General features: G+C 48.4%; 1 pseudogene; it reads left to right on the top strand.

The window, feature by feature from the left end:
- Positions 1 to 14356, top strand: part of LOC131586381 (uncharacterized) — a 655697-nt pseudogene that overhangs the window by 353329 nt on the left and 288012 nt on the right.

Here is a 14356-nt window from a genome sequence, read left to right as displayed (position 1 = left end):
AAAGATATATTGGATTGTAACAAGAACTTCGCTCTCTTTTCGCTCTCTTTACTCTTTACTCTGACCTCTTAACTCTTCTCTTGGACCCCTTACCCTTTCCCTCTTACCCCTCTCCCCCTCTCCCCCACTCCTAACTCTCAGCCCCCTCTCCCTGCTCCTACCCCTCTCGTCCTCCCTGCTCTCTCCCTCTGCTTTTTCCCTCTTTCCCTCTGCTCTCTTACTCCCTCCCTCCCTCATCCAACCTCACGTCCCCTGCTCAACCTGTTCTCTCTCCCCTCCCCCGGACCACGTGGACGCCGAGGCTGGTGGCGGACACGGGTCTCCCCTCCTTTTACCCTTATAATAAATTGCTTATACTTGAACAGCTTGACCCTGGAGAAGTCTCTCACCGCGAGCGAGAATTTATATACTCCAATACCTGGCGCCCATCGTCTGAGACCCGTCCCACGCCTTCTCCATCGGTGAGACACTTCTCCATCATTGGTAACTAAAAAGACTGGTTTTTCACCCTTTAAGGCCGTCTGGAGTGCAGTTTATGCGGCTGATCACCGTAACACTGTAACTCTTTTTCCCCTGTTCCGCGGCATCCTCGGGCACGGGCCGGCTGTTGCTTAGCAGCGTCAGCTCCGGAGCTTTAGAGGTATCCGCCGCGTGGTTTTTTCGGGGTGCAGGTTGCCGGGCGACCTCGGCACCCCTGGTTTCCGCAGGGCCCTGTGGCACTGAGAAGGGTGGCAAAGCCACACCTCTTCTGTGCTACACGGGACTCCCCCCCCTGCGTGGTTTATTCGGGGTGCAGGTTGCCAGGCGACCTCGGCACCCCTGGTTTCCGCAGGGCCCTGTGGCACTGAGAAGGGTGGCAAAGCCACGCCTCTTCTGTGCTACACGGGACTCCCCCCCTGCGTGGTTTTTTCGGGGTGCAGGTTGCCAGGCGACCTCGGCATCCCTGGTTTCCGCAGGATCCTGTGACACGAGAGAGGGTGGCAAAGCCACATCTCTTCTGTGCTACACGGGACTCCCCCCCCTGCGTGGTTTATTCGGGGTGAAGGTTGCCAAGCAGCGTCTGAACCCCTGGTTTCCGTGGAGCCCCCGTGGAGCTCAGGGGGGCGTTGCAAGGCGACGTCTCACCTGGGCTAGGCGGGGAAAGCCTCTACGTGGTCGAGCGAGGGGTAAACGCTGCCACAGCATCTGCACCCCGATCTCTCTAAAAGTTTTTCCGCTGCAGTGTCCAAACCGTAGTTTTTAGACGACTCTGCAGCGTGGTTATGTGCGAGTATTACTAAGTGACACCAGAGAACGGACAGGAGGTGCCTGGCCAGCACCCATCCCCGAGCTCTGAGAGACGAGCCAACATCATTTAGATAAGAGGTGAGTCACAAACCAGTCTATCATGGGTCAAAGCTATTCTACCCCAGAAAAAAAGCTGTATAAGCAACTAAAATTCTCACTGAAAACCAGCCAGAGTAAATTGCCTAAACAAGAACTAAAAACCCTCCTAACCTGGACTCTAGTTAATTTCCCAAACGCAAAACACTCAGAATTTTTTACTAGAGATTTCTGGGACACAGTTGGTAATAAGCTTTTTAATAACATTTCCCGCCGAGATACGGCGGCCACAAAGTTGGTCCCAGCCTGTAGGGCACTCGTAGAAATGTGTGCCGCGAATACACAACGCGCGACGAGCCCCCCGGACCCCGCAACCCCCGTGTCTCCTACCCCTCCCCCCGACCACGCGGCCCCCGTACCCTCGGTCCCCGCCGCCCCCCTTCCCTTCCTGCCCGCTCAGACCGGTGTGTCCCCTCCCCCCGACCATGTGGCCCCCGTACCCTCGGTCCCCGCCGTCCCCCCTCCCTTCCTGCCCGCTCAGACCGCTGTGCCCCCTCCCCCCGACCACACGGCCCCCGCTCCCCCTACCCCAGTCCCGGCACGCTCCATTCCCACCCCTCCCCCCACCTTCCCCGTCCCACCGCCCCGCTTTTGCCCCCCTCCTGCCGTCCCAGCTTCCCCCGATGTTGCGGTCCCGCCCCGTTCCACCGTCCCCGCGGCTATGGGCCCCACCGCCGCTGCGGCTCCGCCGACCCCCGGCGGCGCGGTCCCCGTGGTCCCGCCTTCCCCCGCCGACACCGTGGTTCCCGGCTCCGCCACCCCACCCACCCTCGGCATCGCGGTTCCCGCAGCTCAGCTCCCCTACACCCCCTCCGTGCCGCCCGCGCCGCCTTGGTGCCCCACAGGCTCCGCTTTCCCGGCGCCCGTGGTGCCGCCGGCCCCGCCGCCGCCGCCGTGCAGCGACACCGATCTGTGCGGTGCGGCGCGGGCCGATCCGAAATGCCCGCTGCCGTACACCACTCCCCCATGCTGCCCTGCGGCGCTGACGCCATCCACGCATGCGCAGACACAATTTCTGTCGCCGGCGCTCCTGCTGCCGCCGTCCCCGGGTCCCCCGTGCCGTCCCCCCCTGCCAGCCTCTCAAACTGCGGGGGGGGAGAGTAAGGACGGGAACGGGACCCCGGCTCTACAGCTGCTGACACCCGCGTCGCCTCTGCCACCGCCCAGCCCAGCCACTGTCCAGTCCCCGCCATGCGTCTTCACGTCCCCGCGTCCACCACCGAAGCCGCCCGACACCGGCACACGGCCCCCGCCTGTCTCTGCCCAGCTGCTAACACCGGTGTAATAAATTATGGTTGTATTAAAAATTCGGAGTGTATAAGAAAGATATGTTTTGTAGAAACAAAACAAAATATAAAGCATGGAAAAGCCTCCCCCCCAAGTGGGATGAGGCTTTTTGCCGAGGAGTTGCTGATTGCCAGCAACGCCCAAGATAACTAACCAAAACCGGCCCATCAACCCAAACAAACACACAGGACACGGATCATCAGGAAAACAATGACACTAGCTCGGGAAATTATCTACCTCCGGATCCAAGCAACGCCCTGCGGATTCCAGTGGGTAGAGAAACCGATCAATAGAAAAAAAAAGACAAGTTCCAAAAGAAAGGCTTCGCCAGACTCAAACATTTCTGTGTTGAAAAAGCAATCAGGGGAAACAAAGGAGGAAACCCGGCCGAGATACTCATCGGCACCAACCCGGATTCCACCACCCTGTCATGAAAAACTTAACATTGCAACACACAGAGTCTCCTTTGCATGTGAGGAGATCCTGGCCGGACACGAAATAATGTCATCATTCTATGTCAGGAAATCCATTCACTGGACAATCAAGGACACTTGGTGAATGGAACTTGCCTGGAATTTTGGCCTGAGGACTTAAAAATCCTATAAAACCCCAATCCTGAGGATGCTCAGACGTGGATTTGGGAAACCTATACCTCCGGTGTAGACCCCTGTCCACCCAGCGCTGCGCTGTTCTTTTTATTGTGGGTTTTTATCGCTGTTTCTGTTTATTATTGTTTATTAATAAATTTCTCTTTGATTTTATCCCAAAATTGCCTTTGCATTTATAACAGATTGGTGCCGTGACTCGGATCGGAAAAACTGTGGGAGAACCTCGCTATCCAGGGGGGTACCCCCACTGATTTCAGCGGCCTGGGAAGCCGAGAACCTCCGCAGTTCACTCCGACACCCGAACCAAATTTAGGCTGAGGTAAAAACCACAATAAAAGAGAAATACGGATCCAGGAAGAGCTCGGGAAGAGAAGCCGCGGCTTGGTAGCTCATAAAAAGTCAGTTGTGCACGAAGACATCCTCGCAGGAAAATTGCTGTAAGTACTGCGAGGTTGAGCGGGGTGATTGGACAAGCGTGTGTGAGACGTGATCTGATCACGGAGCGAGTGCGGACTCCAAAGCCGCGGTTCCATCCTCCCGCGAGGGAATTGGCCGGCTACGGAGGAAGCGAATCGGTGTGAAGGGTCTCTATACGCGTTTGTAAAACCTGGGGCCAAAGGGGTGCTCTGGGGGACCGATCAAAAAGGGCTGGAAGAGGAAGAGGATGTCCAGTAGAGCTCGGGAAAGAGTAAACTCTTCTAGCAATCAGGACCCAGGAGAGGTCCGGAGGAGAGATCAAAGCGCTAAGAAAAACCCCGGAACAGCAATCCGAGAAGGTGAGTATTAGTAGACTTTTTTTGACTCTCAAACTACAAACACAACGCAGAATACTAGGTAAGACTTTTGGTTTTTTTCTTCACCATGGGACAGAAAAAGAGTAAAATGCAAAAGCCAGTAGACACGAAAAACCCTTCCATAGAAACGAAGGAATTGTTAGACATCCCACCAGAAAGTCCTTTGGGTTGGTTGTTAAAAGAGTGGGAAAATTGCCCTGAAAGGAAAAAGAAGTCCAAGGCAAAAATGATCTACTATTGTGCCGAGGTTTGGGGTGGACAGGAACTGAGGCCCCATCTCACTTGGCCAATATTAGGAACATTTGAAAAGTGGACGTGCAATGAGTTACTCTCGTATGTAGAGAGCAAGGTTTCCTCGGACTCCGAGGAACCGGAATATGCCCGACTCTGGCTAAAGGCCAGAGTAGGACTATTTCCGATGAAACTAAAAAGTGAAACAAAAACAGAAACCTGGGAGCCCCTTGATCATTTACCTCCTCCATACCACGGGCCGGCAGGATCTCCCGTGGTGGACCAAGTGGTGCCATCAGCTCCCACGAGCTCGCTGGCACAACCAGGTGAAGCACACACATCGCGAACAGGGGAACCGGCGCCAGCAGTGGTTCCGGTGGCCCCTCCTCTGGCTCCTCCTGTGGGAACCGCAACCGCCGCGGTTTCCCAAGAAACCATGGTAGCGCAAAGTAGGGGATCTCCGTATCCCCCATTGCCCGTCCCGCTGCCCCAGCCAGATTCCCCGACTTTGGCAAGGGGAATCCTTCATAATAACCTAGTGGCGACTGATTGTTCATCAGCAATAAAGGAACAAAATCTTAAAAACCCCTATTCCCCTCCCGCAAGCAGGACTCGGTTTAAGTCTAGACAGATGAGTGGAGGATGGGAAGAGAATGAGAGTAGGCACAGAATGTTCCCTCTCAGGGAAGTGCCTACTGCTCCAGGAGTGATTGGATTTGTGAATGTACCCCTAAATTCAGGGGATGTGCGAGCGTTTAAGAAAGAGATGGGAAGATTGTTGGATGATCCGTTTGGAGTAGCAGAGAGATTGGATGAATTTTTAGGCAGTAGTATTTATACATATGAGGATCTCATGGCAATCTTGAGATCTCTGTTTAGTCAAGAGGAAAGAGACATGATTAAACAGGCTGGTATCAGGGACTGGGAGCGGCGAAACCCTCAGGGAACGCCGGGCAACCAAAAGTGGCCGAGCGTAAGCCCGAGTTGGAGCGCCCAAACAGAGGATGGCAGAAGGAGCATGAATGATTTAAGGAATATGATTGTGCAAGGAATAAGGGAAGCGGTTCCCCGAGGCCAAAATATTAGTAAGGTGTTTGGGGAATGTCAGGGGAAGGAGGAATCCCCCACCGAGTGGTTGGAGAGATTGCGGCGAAGTCTGCAGATCTATTCTGGGACAGACCCTAGTTCTCCGGTGGGAGAAGTGTTACTTAAAACGCAATTCGTGGCGAAATCATGGGAGGATATTAGAAAGAAATTAGAAAAGATTGAAGGGTGGCAGGAGAAAGGTCTCCAAGAGCTTCTGAGGGAAGCTCAAAAGATTTACATGAGGAGAGAAGACGAGAAACAGAAACTTCAGGCCAAAATACTAGTGGCCGCAGTAAAAGAAGCTCAGAAACAAGAACAGACGCACGGCAAGTTTAAAACAGCGCCGAAAAAGCCGCAGGAGCCACAGAAGAATGGCTCCGCCCCGCGGAAAGATCCCCCAGAATGTTTTTACTGTAAAGTAGGACACATACAAAGGAATTGCCGCCAGAAAATAAAAGATGAAAAGGTATTTCAGGAAGATTAGGGAAGTCTTGGGCTCTTTCAGATGGGGACGATAACAGCTAAAGAGCCCTTGATAAAATTAAAAGTGGGTCCCCATCGCGAGGAAATAGAATTTTTGGTTGACACGGGAGCTGAGAGAAGCACCCTGCAAAAATTACCCCGGGGATGCGTAGCAAGTAAGGAAAAGGTAGTGGTAATCGGTGCGAAGGGAGATCCCTTCAAAGTTTCTGTAATTAAAAATGTGGAAATAGAGTCTGAAAATAAAATATGCCTAGGAAATTTGTTATTAGTAGAAGAAGCCGATTACAATTTGTTAGGAAGAGATATGATTGTCTCGTTGGGTATAAACATTGTTGTAAAGAATTCTGAATTAGTAATAAAGATATTTCATTTGACTCCGAAAGATGAAAGGGAAATCGATCCCAAAGTGTGGCATTCAAAAGGGGAGGTGGGGAAATTAGATATCACCCCCATCAAAATTGAAATAGAAAACCCAGAGGACCCGATAAGGGTAAAACAATATCCCATCCCGATAGAAGGGAAAAGGGGTTTGAAACTAGTAATTGATGACCTCCTTAGAGGAGGTACCCTCGAACCCTGCATGTCCCAACATAACACCCCCATCCTGGCAGTGAAGAAAGCGGATGGGAGCTTCCGACTGGTGCAGGATCTCAGGGCAGTAAATGCTAGAACCCGAACCAGGTTTCCGGTAGTGGCAAATCCTTATACTTTACTTAACAGACTCTCACCTGAGGATGTATGGTACAGTGTAATTGATTTAAAAGACGCATTTTGGACTTGTCCTTTGGATGAAGGGAGTAGGAACTTCTTTGCCTTTCAATGGGAGGATCCGGACACGAACAGAAATCAACAGTTAAGGTGGACGGTCCTCCCACAGGGGTTTGTGGAATCACCCAATTTATTTGGACAGGCATTGGAACAATTACTTACTGAATTCATTCCAGAGGAAGGGACAAAGCTCTTACAATATGTAGATGATTTATTAATTGCTGGAACCATGGAGGAAAAAGTCAGAAAAAGTACAATTTCATTGTTGAATTTTCTGGGAAAAAAGGGTTTGAAAGTATCAAAATCCAAACTGCAGTTCACGGAGCCCGAGGTAAAATATCTGGGACATTGGATTTCTCAGGGGAAAAAGATGCTAGATCCTGACAGAGTGGCCGGGATTCTGGTACTCCCAGCCCCAAAAACAAAAAGACAAATCAGGCAATTTTTAGGGCTCCTGGGATATTGCAGACAGTGGATTGAAGGATACAGTGAAAAAGTAAAATTTTTGTATGAAAGATTAAACACAGATAGAGTGAAATGGACCACTCAGGATGAAAGCAAGTTTCAGGAATTGAAAACTGCACTTATAACTGCCCCGGTTCTAACCTTGCCCGACACAAATAAAGAATTCCAACTATTTGTTGATGTAAGTGGACAGACAGCCCAAGGAGTTCTGACCCAGGAGTGGGCAGAAAAGAAAAAGCCCATAGGATTTTTATCAAAAATCCTAGATCCAGTCAGTCGAGGGTGGCCTACTTGCTTGCAAGCAATTGTTGCAGTAGCTCTGTTAGTTGGGGAAGCAAAAAAGATAACTTTTGGAGCCTCTTTAACAGTCTACACCCCACACGATGTAAGAAATATCTTACAACAAAAAGCCGAGAAATGGCTAACTGATTCAAGACTTCTGAAATATGAAGCCATGCTAATTAGCTCGCCAGGCCTCGAGCTGAGGACAACTACTGCCCAAAACCCGGCGCAGTTTTTGTTTGGGGAACCAACAGGTGAGCTGTTGCATAATTGCATTGAAGCAGTGGAATTGCAAACAAAGGTAAGACCGGACCTGGAAGATCAAGAGTTAGAAGGGGGGGAAAAATGGTTCATTGATGGTTCATCAAAAATGGTAGAAGGAAAAAGAAAGTCAGGCTATGCCATCATAAATGGTAAGACCGAACAAATCATAGAATCAGGTCCCTTGCAGGCATGCTGGTCGGCTCAAGCCTGTGAACTGTTTGCACTCTTAAGAGCCCTCAAAGGCCTGAAGGGAAAAAGAGGAACTATTTTCACAGATTCGAAGTATGCATTTGGGGTAGTGCATACTTTCGGAAAAATATGGGAAGAAAGAGGTTTAATAAACACCAAGGGAAAAAGATTAATACATGGAGAAATAATTAAACAAATCTTAGAAGCTATCAGAGAGCCCCAGGAGATATCAGTAGTCCATGTAAAAGGACACCAAACTGGGTGGCGGTTTCACACCAGGGGAAACAATCTAGCGGACAAAGAGGCGAAACGAGCTGCGTTACTGGCGGTAAGTATTCCCGAGATCAGTCCCAAAGAAACCCCAGAAGTGTCCGTGCTTCCTTCAGAGAAGGAGCAAGAAGATTTCCAGAAGGTAGGTGGATATTTTAAAGAAAATAAATGGTGGTTGCCAGACGGGAGGGAGCTGGTTCCAAAAAGTATAGCTAGAGGAATACTCAGGAGATTGCATGAACAAACCCACTGGGGAACCAGAGCACTGGCTGAACAATTTTTAAAATTTTTCGGATGTAAAGGAATCTTTGAACTTGCCAAGCAAGAGGTACAGGGGTGCGTGATATGCCAGAAAGTAAATCGTGCCAATTCAAAACAAACAAATTGGGGTGGCCGGCCACTTTCGTATAGGCCATTCGAGAGAATCCAGGTAGATTTCACGGAACTACCAAAGATTGGGAGAAATAAATATTTATTAGTGATAGTGGATAAACTGACACATTGGGTCGAGGCATTTCCCAGAGCAAAGGCTACGGCCCAAACCGTGTCTAAAATTCTACTAGAGGAAATAATTCCTAGATATGGGATAATAGACCATATCGATTCTGATCAAGGGACTCACTTCACCTCTAAAATCATCAAACAACTGTCAGAAGCATTGGGAATCAGATGGCAATATCACACCCCCTGGCACCCTCAAAGCTCGGGACAGGTAGAAAGGATGAATCAAACCTTAAAATCGCAATTATCCAAATTAATAATCGAAACAAAAATGACTTGGGTCCGATGTCTTCCTTTGGCTTTGTTAAACATCCGGACCATGCCTCATTCTGAAACCGGTTTATCCCCTTTTGAAATGCTATATGGAATGCCATATAGGCATGGGATGCCGGTGGCACACCCTCAAATAGAGGATGTGCAATTACAACCTTATCTCATTTCTATAAATAAAAATCTACAGGAACTCCGGAAAAAAGGATTGATTCCTCAGAGCACAACATTGGGATTTCCAATTCACAAAATCCAGCCGGGCGACAAAGTATTGATTAAAGTGTGGAGGGAACTTCCCCTCAGTCCGCATTGGGAAGGTCCCTTCCTCGTTCTCCTGACCACGGACACTGCTGTGCGAACGGCCGAGAAAGGGTGGACTCACTTCTCTCGGGCCAAGAAGGTTCCGGATTGCCAAGCCCCCGAGTGGAAGATCACCACCCCGCCAGGAGATTTGAAAATCAAGCTCCGAAGGCACCACAAATGAACAATAGCGAGAGGATAAGTTGCAATATCCGTGATTGTTATTGTTTCCCGTTTATACATTTTAAGTGCGCTTATTGTAAGCAGATTTGGGTAACTCATTGCATAAGGGGTTATAAACCGAGGGGATTGTGCACTAGGTGCTACGAAAAGGAGTTAGACCAGACCAATCGATTCCTGATACTTGCAACTCGAGCGGGCCTTTTGGAACTTGACTCTCCGGAGTGGTTCCTGTTTTACCAAAAAGGATTAGGGGGTCAGCTTGATTGCAAAGCAGAACCCTTGGAAATTGAGTGCCGGAGGACCGTAAAAGTACCTTGTAGATTTGAACCAGTTAAAGCATCTCGGTGGGCAACCTTCAAGCGGAGGTTTGCCATCAGGACATCAAGGGCCCCTGAAGACAGTCCTTGCTGCCGGGAAGATGGTTATCCCCGCCGTATACTTTTGTACGGGCGGAGGGAATGGCAGAGGGATGCAATTGTGGGGAATCCTGATGTCCCTGAGCCTAGTCATGTACTCGATCAAGAGAATAGAGGCCGAGGCCCCCCCAGGGGAGGCTCCCCAGGGGAAGTGTGAGCAGTGTCAGACTGCCCCAGAAAACGAGCTCTTGACCAAGTGCCCTTCAGAACTACATGCAGGTATTTGTTGGTTAAACGGCACTCAGTTCGAATTGTGTAAATCAAAAAAGAAAATCTGGTGCTCGAACTCGAGAGTAAGTATCAAGGAAAAACCTATTCGGAACTTGGAAGAAATAGGGGCTGTTGAGACCCGCTTCCGAAACAAAAGAGAAATAAAGGGAATTCCCCCAATCGAGGTCTGTGGACAGTGTAATAAGACTGTCTGGATTGGGGGAAAGAAGCACTCGACGTTTTTGGCATACCACTGAGTTAACCCTACATGCTACAATGAAGCAAGCTTAAAACCGTGCATGATGGGGGGAAAGCTGTACTGGGAAGGGAAAAATGTGAAACACGAGACAAGGCTGACATTCAATAATGAACCCATAATTTTGGAATTATTGAAGTCAGATGATGAGAACTCGTGTCTTCAATTTGACCCAGTGTTCTGCTTTTCAAAGGATGAAAAGGGATTAGATCCAGAGAGTAAAATAAAACAAATAGCTATAGACTTAAAACGAAAAGAAATGGAAAATAAAAAGAAAAGGCTGGAGCAAGAGAGGTTAAACTCTCTCAGTGAACAATATGAATTATTAGAAAGACAATACGATAATTGGAAATTACCCAGCCCTAACCAAAACTTGTTTGTTGATCTAATGCAGGAAATAGCCACTGAATTAGGTATATCCAACTGCTGGATATGCGGTGGTTTAAAATCAGCGGAGAGGTGGCCATGGAAAGGAGAGGGATTGACCCCGGAACAAATATTAAAAGGGACAGAATTAAAATTCTCAAAAACTACCCGGAGGCCAGAAGGATGGGTCATAGATGACCGAATAATTGGAACGTTTTGCATTAGCCGGGAGGGAAAAGAGTTTACCGATTTGGTAGGATACACTCCGTGTGTGAATACACTCACAGTAAACTCAGAAAAGAAAACAAAAATCTGGCACCCGGAATCACCCGAAGGATATTGGATCTCCTATCGGGAAAACAATTGCGAGTGGGTAGAGACTATCGGATTATGTTGGAACAAGAAGCCGGGGGCCAATCCCTTCCATGTTTTCATAGGCCTGAGGGATTATTGGGAGGATCCGGCAAAAACTAATAAAAACTGGGAAGCTCCCGATGGAATTTACTGGATATGCGGGAAAAAGGCATACAGTGAATTACCTCGGAAGTGGAAAGGGTCATGCACACTGGGACTAATTCGGCCGTTTTTCTTCACCCTACCAAAAGATGAAAGTAAATCCCTAGGGGCTCCCCTCTTTGAAACATTAGCTCGACAAAAGAGGGACCTAAAAAAGATATTACCGATAGCAGGAGGGAGCCAGAAATGGAACGAGGAGGAATGGCCGGCCGAGAGAATCATACAATACTATGGTCCGGCCACTTGGGCGAATGATGGCAGTTGGGGTTATAGAACCCCCATTTATCTTCTGAATCGGCTCATTCGACTGCAAGCGGTAATGGAGGTAGTTTCCAATCACACCTCAGAAGCCCTGGAACTCCTAGCAAGGCAACATTCTCAAATGAGGGCTTTTGTTTACCAGAACAGACTGGCCCTCGATTACTTGCTGGCTGAGGAGGGAGGGGTGTGCGGGAGATTCAATGAATCAGAGTGTTGCATGGAAATAGATGATTATGGCGAGACTATAAAGGGACTAGCTGCGGAAATCAAGAAAGTGGCACATGTGCCAGTTCAAAAATGGAATTCTATTCTACAGGCCTCTTGGTGGGACCAAATTTTCGGTCAAGGGGCTTGGTGGAAAAAGCTAGTGTTCTTTATAGGATGTTCAATAGCCGGAATCATCTTTGTGCCTTGTTTAATTCCTTGTCTGGTTAGGCTAATACAATCTGTAGTGCAAGGAATGCAAATTGCCGCCCTCCCAATAGATCCGGAAAAATCACAAGATAAAAATGCCCTTCTTTCTAAATTACTGGTTTCAGAAGAAGAGAAAGAGAGTAATAAGGCATTAAGGGCCTTAGAAAAATTTGAAAACGAACATATGCTGACCACTAAAATTGACAATTAGACAAAGAAAAAATGATGATGGAAAAAAGAGTAAGAAAAGGATACTTTTCTTTAAAAGAAAGTGTGAAAATAACGAATTTTTAAATGTGATAAATTATTAGGTGGGGGACTGTAATAAATTATGGTTGTATTAAAAATTCGGAGTGTATATAAGAAAGATATGTTTTGTAGAGACAAAACAAAATATAAAGCATGGAAAAGCCTCCCCCCCAAGTGGGATGAAGCTTTTCGCCAAGGAGTTGCTGATTGCCAGCAACGCCCAAGATAACTAACCAAAACCGGCCCATCAACCCAAACAAACACACAGGACACGGATCATCAGGAAAACAATGACACTAGCTCGGGAAATTATCTACCTCCGGATCCAAGCAACGCCCTGCGGATTCCAGTGGGTAGAGAAACCGATCAATAGGAAAAAGACAAGTTCCAAAAGAAAGACTTCGCCAGACTCAAACATTTCTGTGTTGAAAAAGCAATCAGGGGAAACAAAGGAGGAAACCCGGCCGAGATACCCATCGGCACCAACCCAGATTCCACCACCCTGTCATGAAAAACCTAACATTGCAACACACAGAGTCTCCTTTGCATATGAGGAGATTCTGGCCGGACACGAAATAATGTCATCATTCTATGTCAGGAAATCCATTCACTGGACAATCAAGGACACTTGGTGAATGGAACCTGCCTGGAATTTTGGCCTGAGGACTTAAAAATCCTATAAAACCCCAATCCTGAGGATGCTCAGACGTGGATTTGGGAAACCTATACCTCCGGTGTAGACCCCTGTCCACCCAGCGCTGCGCTGTTCTTTTTATTGTGGGTTTTTATCGCTGTTTCTGTTTATTATTGTTTATTAATAAATTTCTCTTTGATTTTATCCCAAAATTGCCTTTGCATTTATAACATTTTGTTTAGCAATGACCCTTTGATGAAGTCAAAGATTTACATTAAGGCCAGAGCAGTAGGACAGATGGGAGTACTTCCCTCTGGGAAGGGGCTCCTGTCACTTCACAGTCTCCATCCCCCACCAGGAATCACAGAATTTTGGCCAGCCCCGCTCCCCCCGCGGCCTTGTCTGGGCTGGGGGAGATGAGGCTGAACCAGAGCCCTGTTAGCTCTTCAAAAGCCAGAAACCAAAGAAAAAGAGAAATTCCTGGGTTTAAGTTTTAAAGGGTGATGTTCACAGGTTGATATCACTTTTCAATGGTCAAAACTACTGTCAATTCTCGGAAATGACCAGTTATCGGCCAGGAGAAAAAACTCCCATCAGCCTCCAGCAACCTTAACTTCTTTAACTGTTTATCTTTTTTACTTAAATGTCAATCTATCACACACCACAGCAGTGACAGCCCCATGGCTCTCGTCTCTGTGACACCACAGCAGTGACAGCCCCAGTGTTCCACTGTCTGTGACACCACAGCAGTGAAAGCCTTGTTACTACGTGATTAAATGTTTCTGAAAATGTTTCTTAAAACCATGAAGAAGTAGGCTGCAAGAATGTCTGGTATTGGGGATGGTATAGCAAGCTGAAATGTTCACGGTAACAGGAACTGGTACTTGGGAATTCCAGAATACCCACCCAGAGATAAGATTCGTACATGTTCGTACAAGGATGAGCCAACTCTCATGAAGCAATATTGATAAAGCTAATCAAGCAATATTAATGAAGCAATATTGATAAGGTTGTTATAGTGATTACTGCTACAGCTGAAATTGTAGAAATATGTGCACTTTGGACAAAGACGATGGAGCTGGATTTGGGTTGCTGATACCCCTAGTTCCCATGTGCTTCAATCAAGCAGCTGCATATAATCAATCTGTGATTATGTGTGTTCCTGAACGCTGACATCAGCGTCTCCCTGCACCCAGGGCAGCTCCCACCAGAGACCCTCCCCTGATTTAATTCCCAGTCCAGGAGCTACAACAAGCATGGGTGAAGTTCTGGGGGCTGGCAGGGAAATGTCACTGTAAGATCTTGCTGCACTTGGCTCTCGGCCCCTTCTCAAGAGCTTTGCCTTCAAGGGCAGGAACAGCTTTTCCTTGCTGGGAACTGGAATTCCAGACTCTTGGAGTGTGTGCCATGCAGGACCACACAGACTGGGATCCATGGGCTGGGATTGCACAGACTGGGATTGCACAGACCGGGACCGTATGGATCAGCACCAGAGATTGGGATCACATGGACCGGGGCCACATGGACCGGGATGGCTGCACCAGAACGATGCAAACCGAGGTGGTCCCGCCCTGCCCAGGGCTTCTTCCCAGTTTTCTCCCAGTTCCCTCCCAGTTCTCTCCCAGTCCCTCCCAGTTCCTTCCCAGTCTCACCCGTGGGCATGGCCAAAA

This window comes from Poecile atricapillus, chromosome 19, assembly GCF_030490865.1.
Source record: "Poecile atricapillus isolate bPoeAtr1 chromosome 19, bPoeAtr1.hap1, whole genome shotgun sequence".
Taxonomy (NCBI): domain Eukaryota; kingdom Metazoa; phylum Chordata; class Aves; order Passeriformes; family Paridae; genus Poecile; species Poecile atricapillus.
Note: the sequence above shows the minus strand (reverse complement) of the source record. Positions and strands in the feature narration are given on the sequence as shown.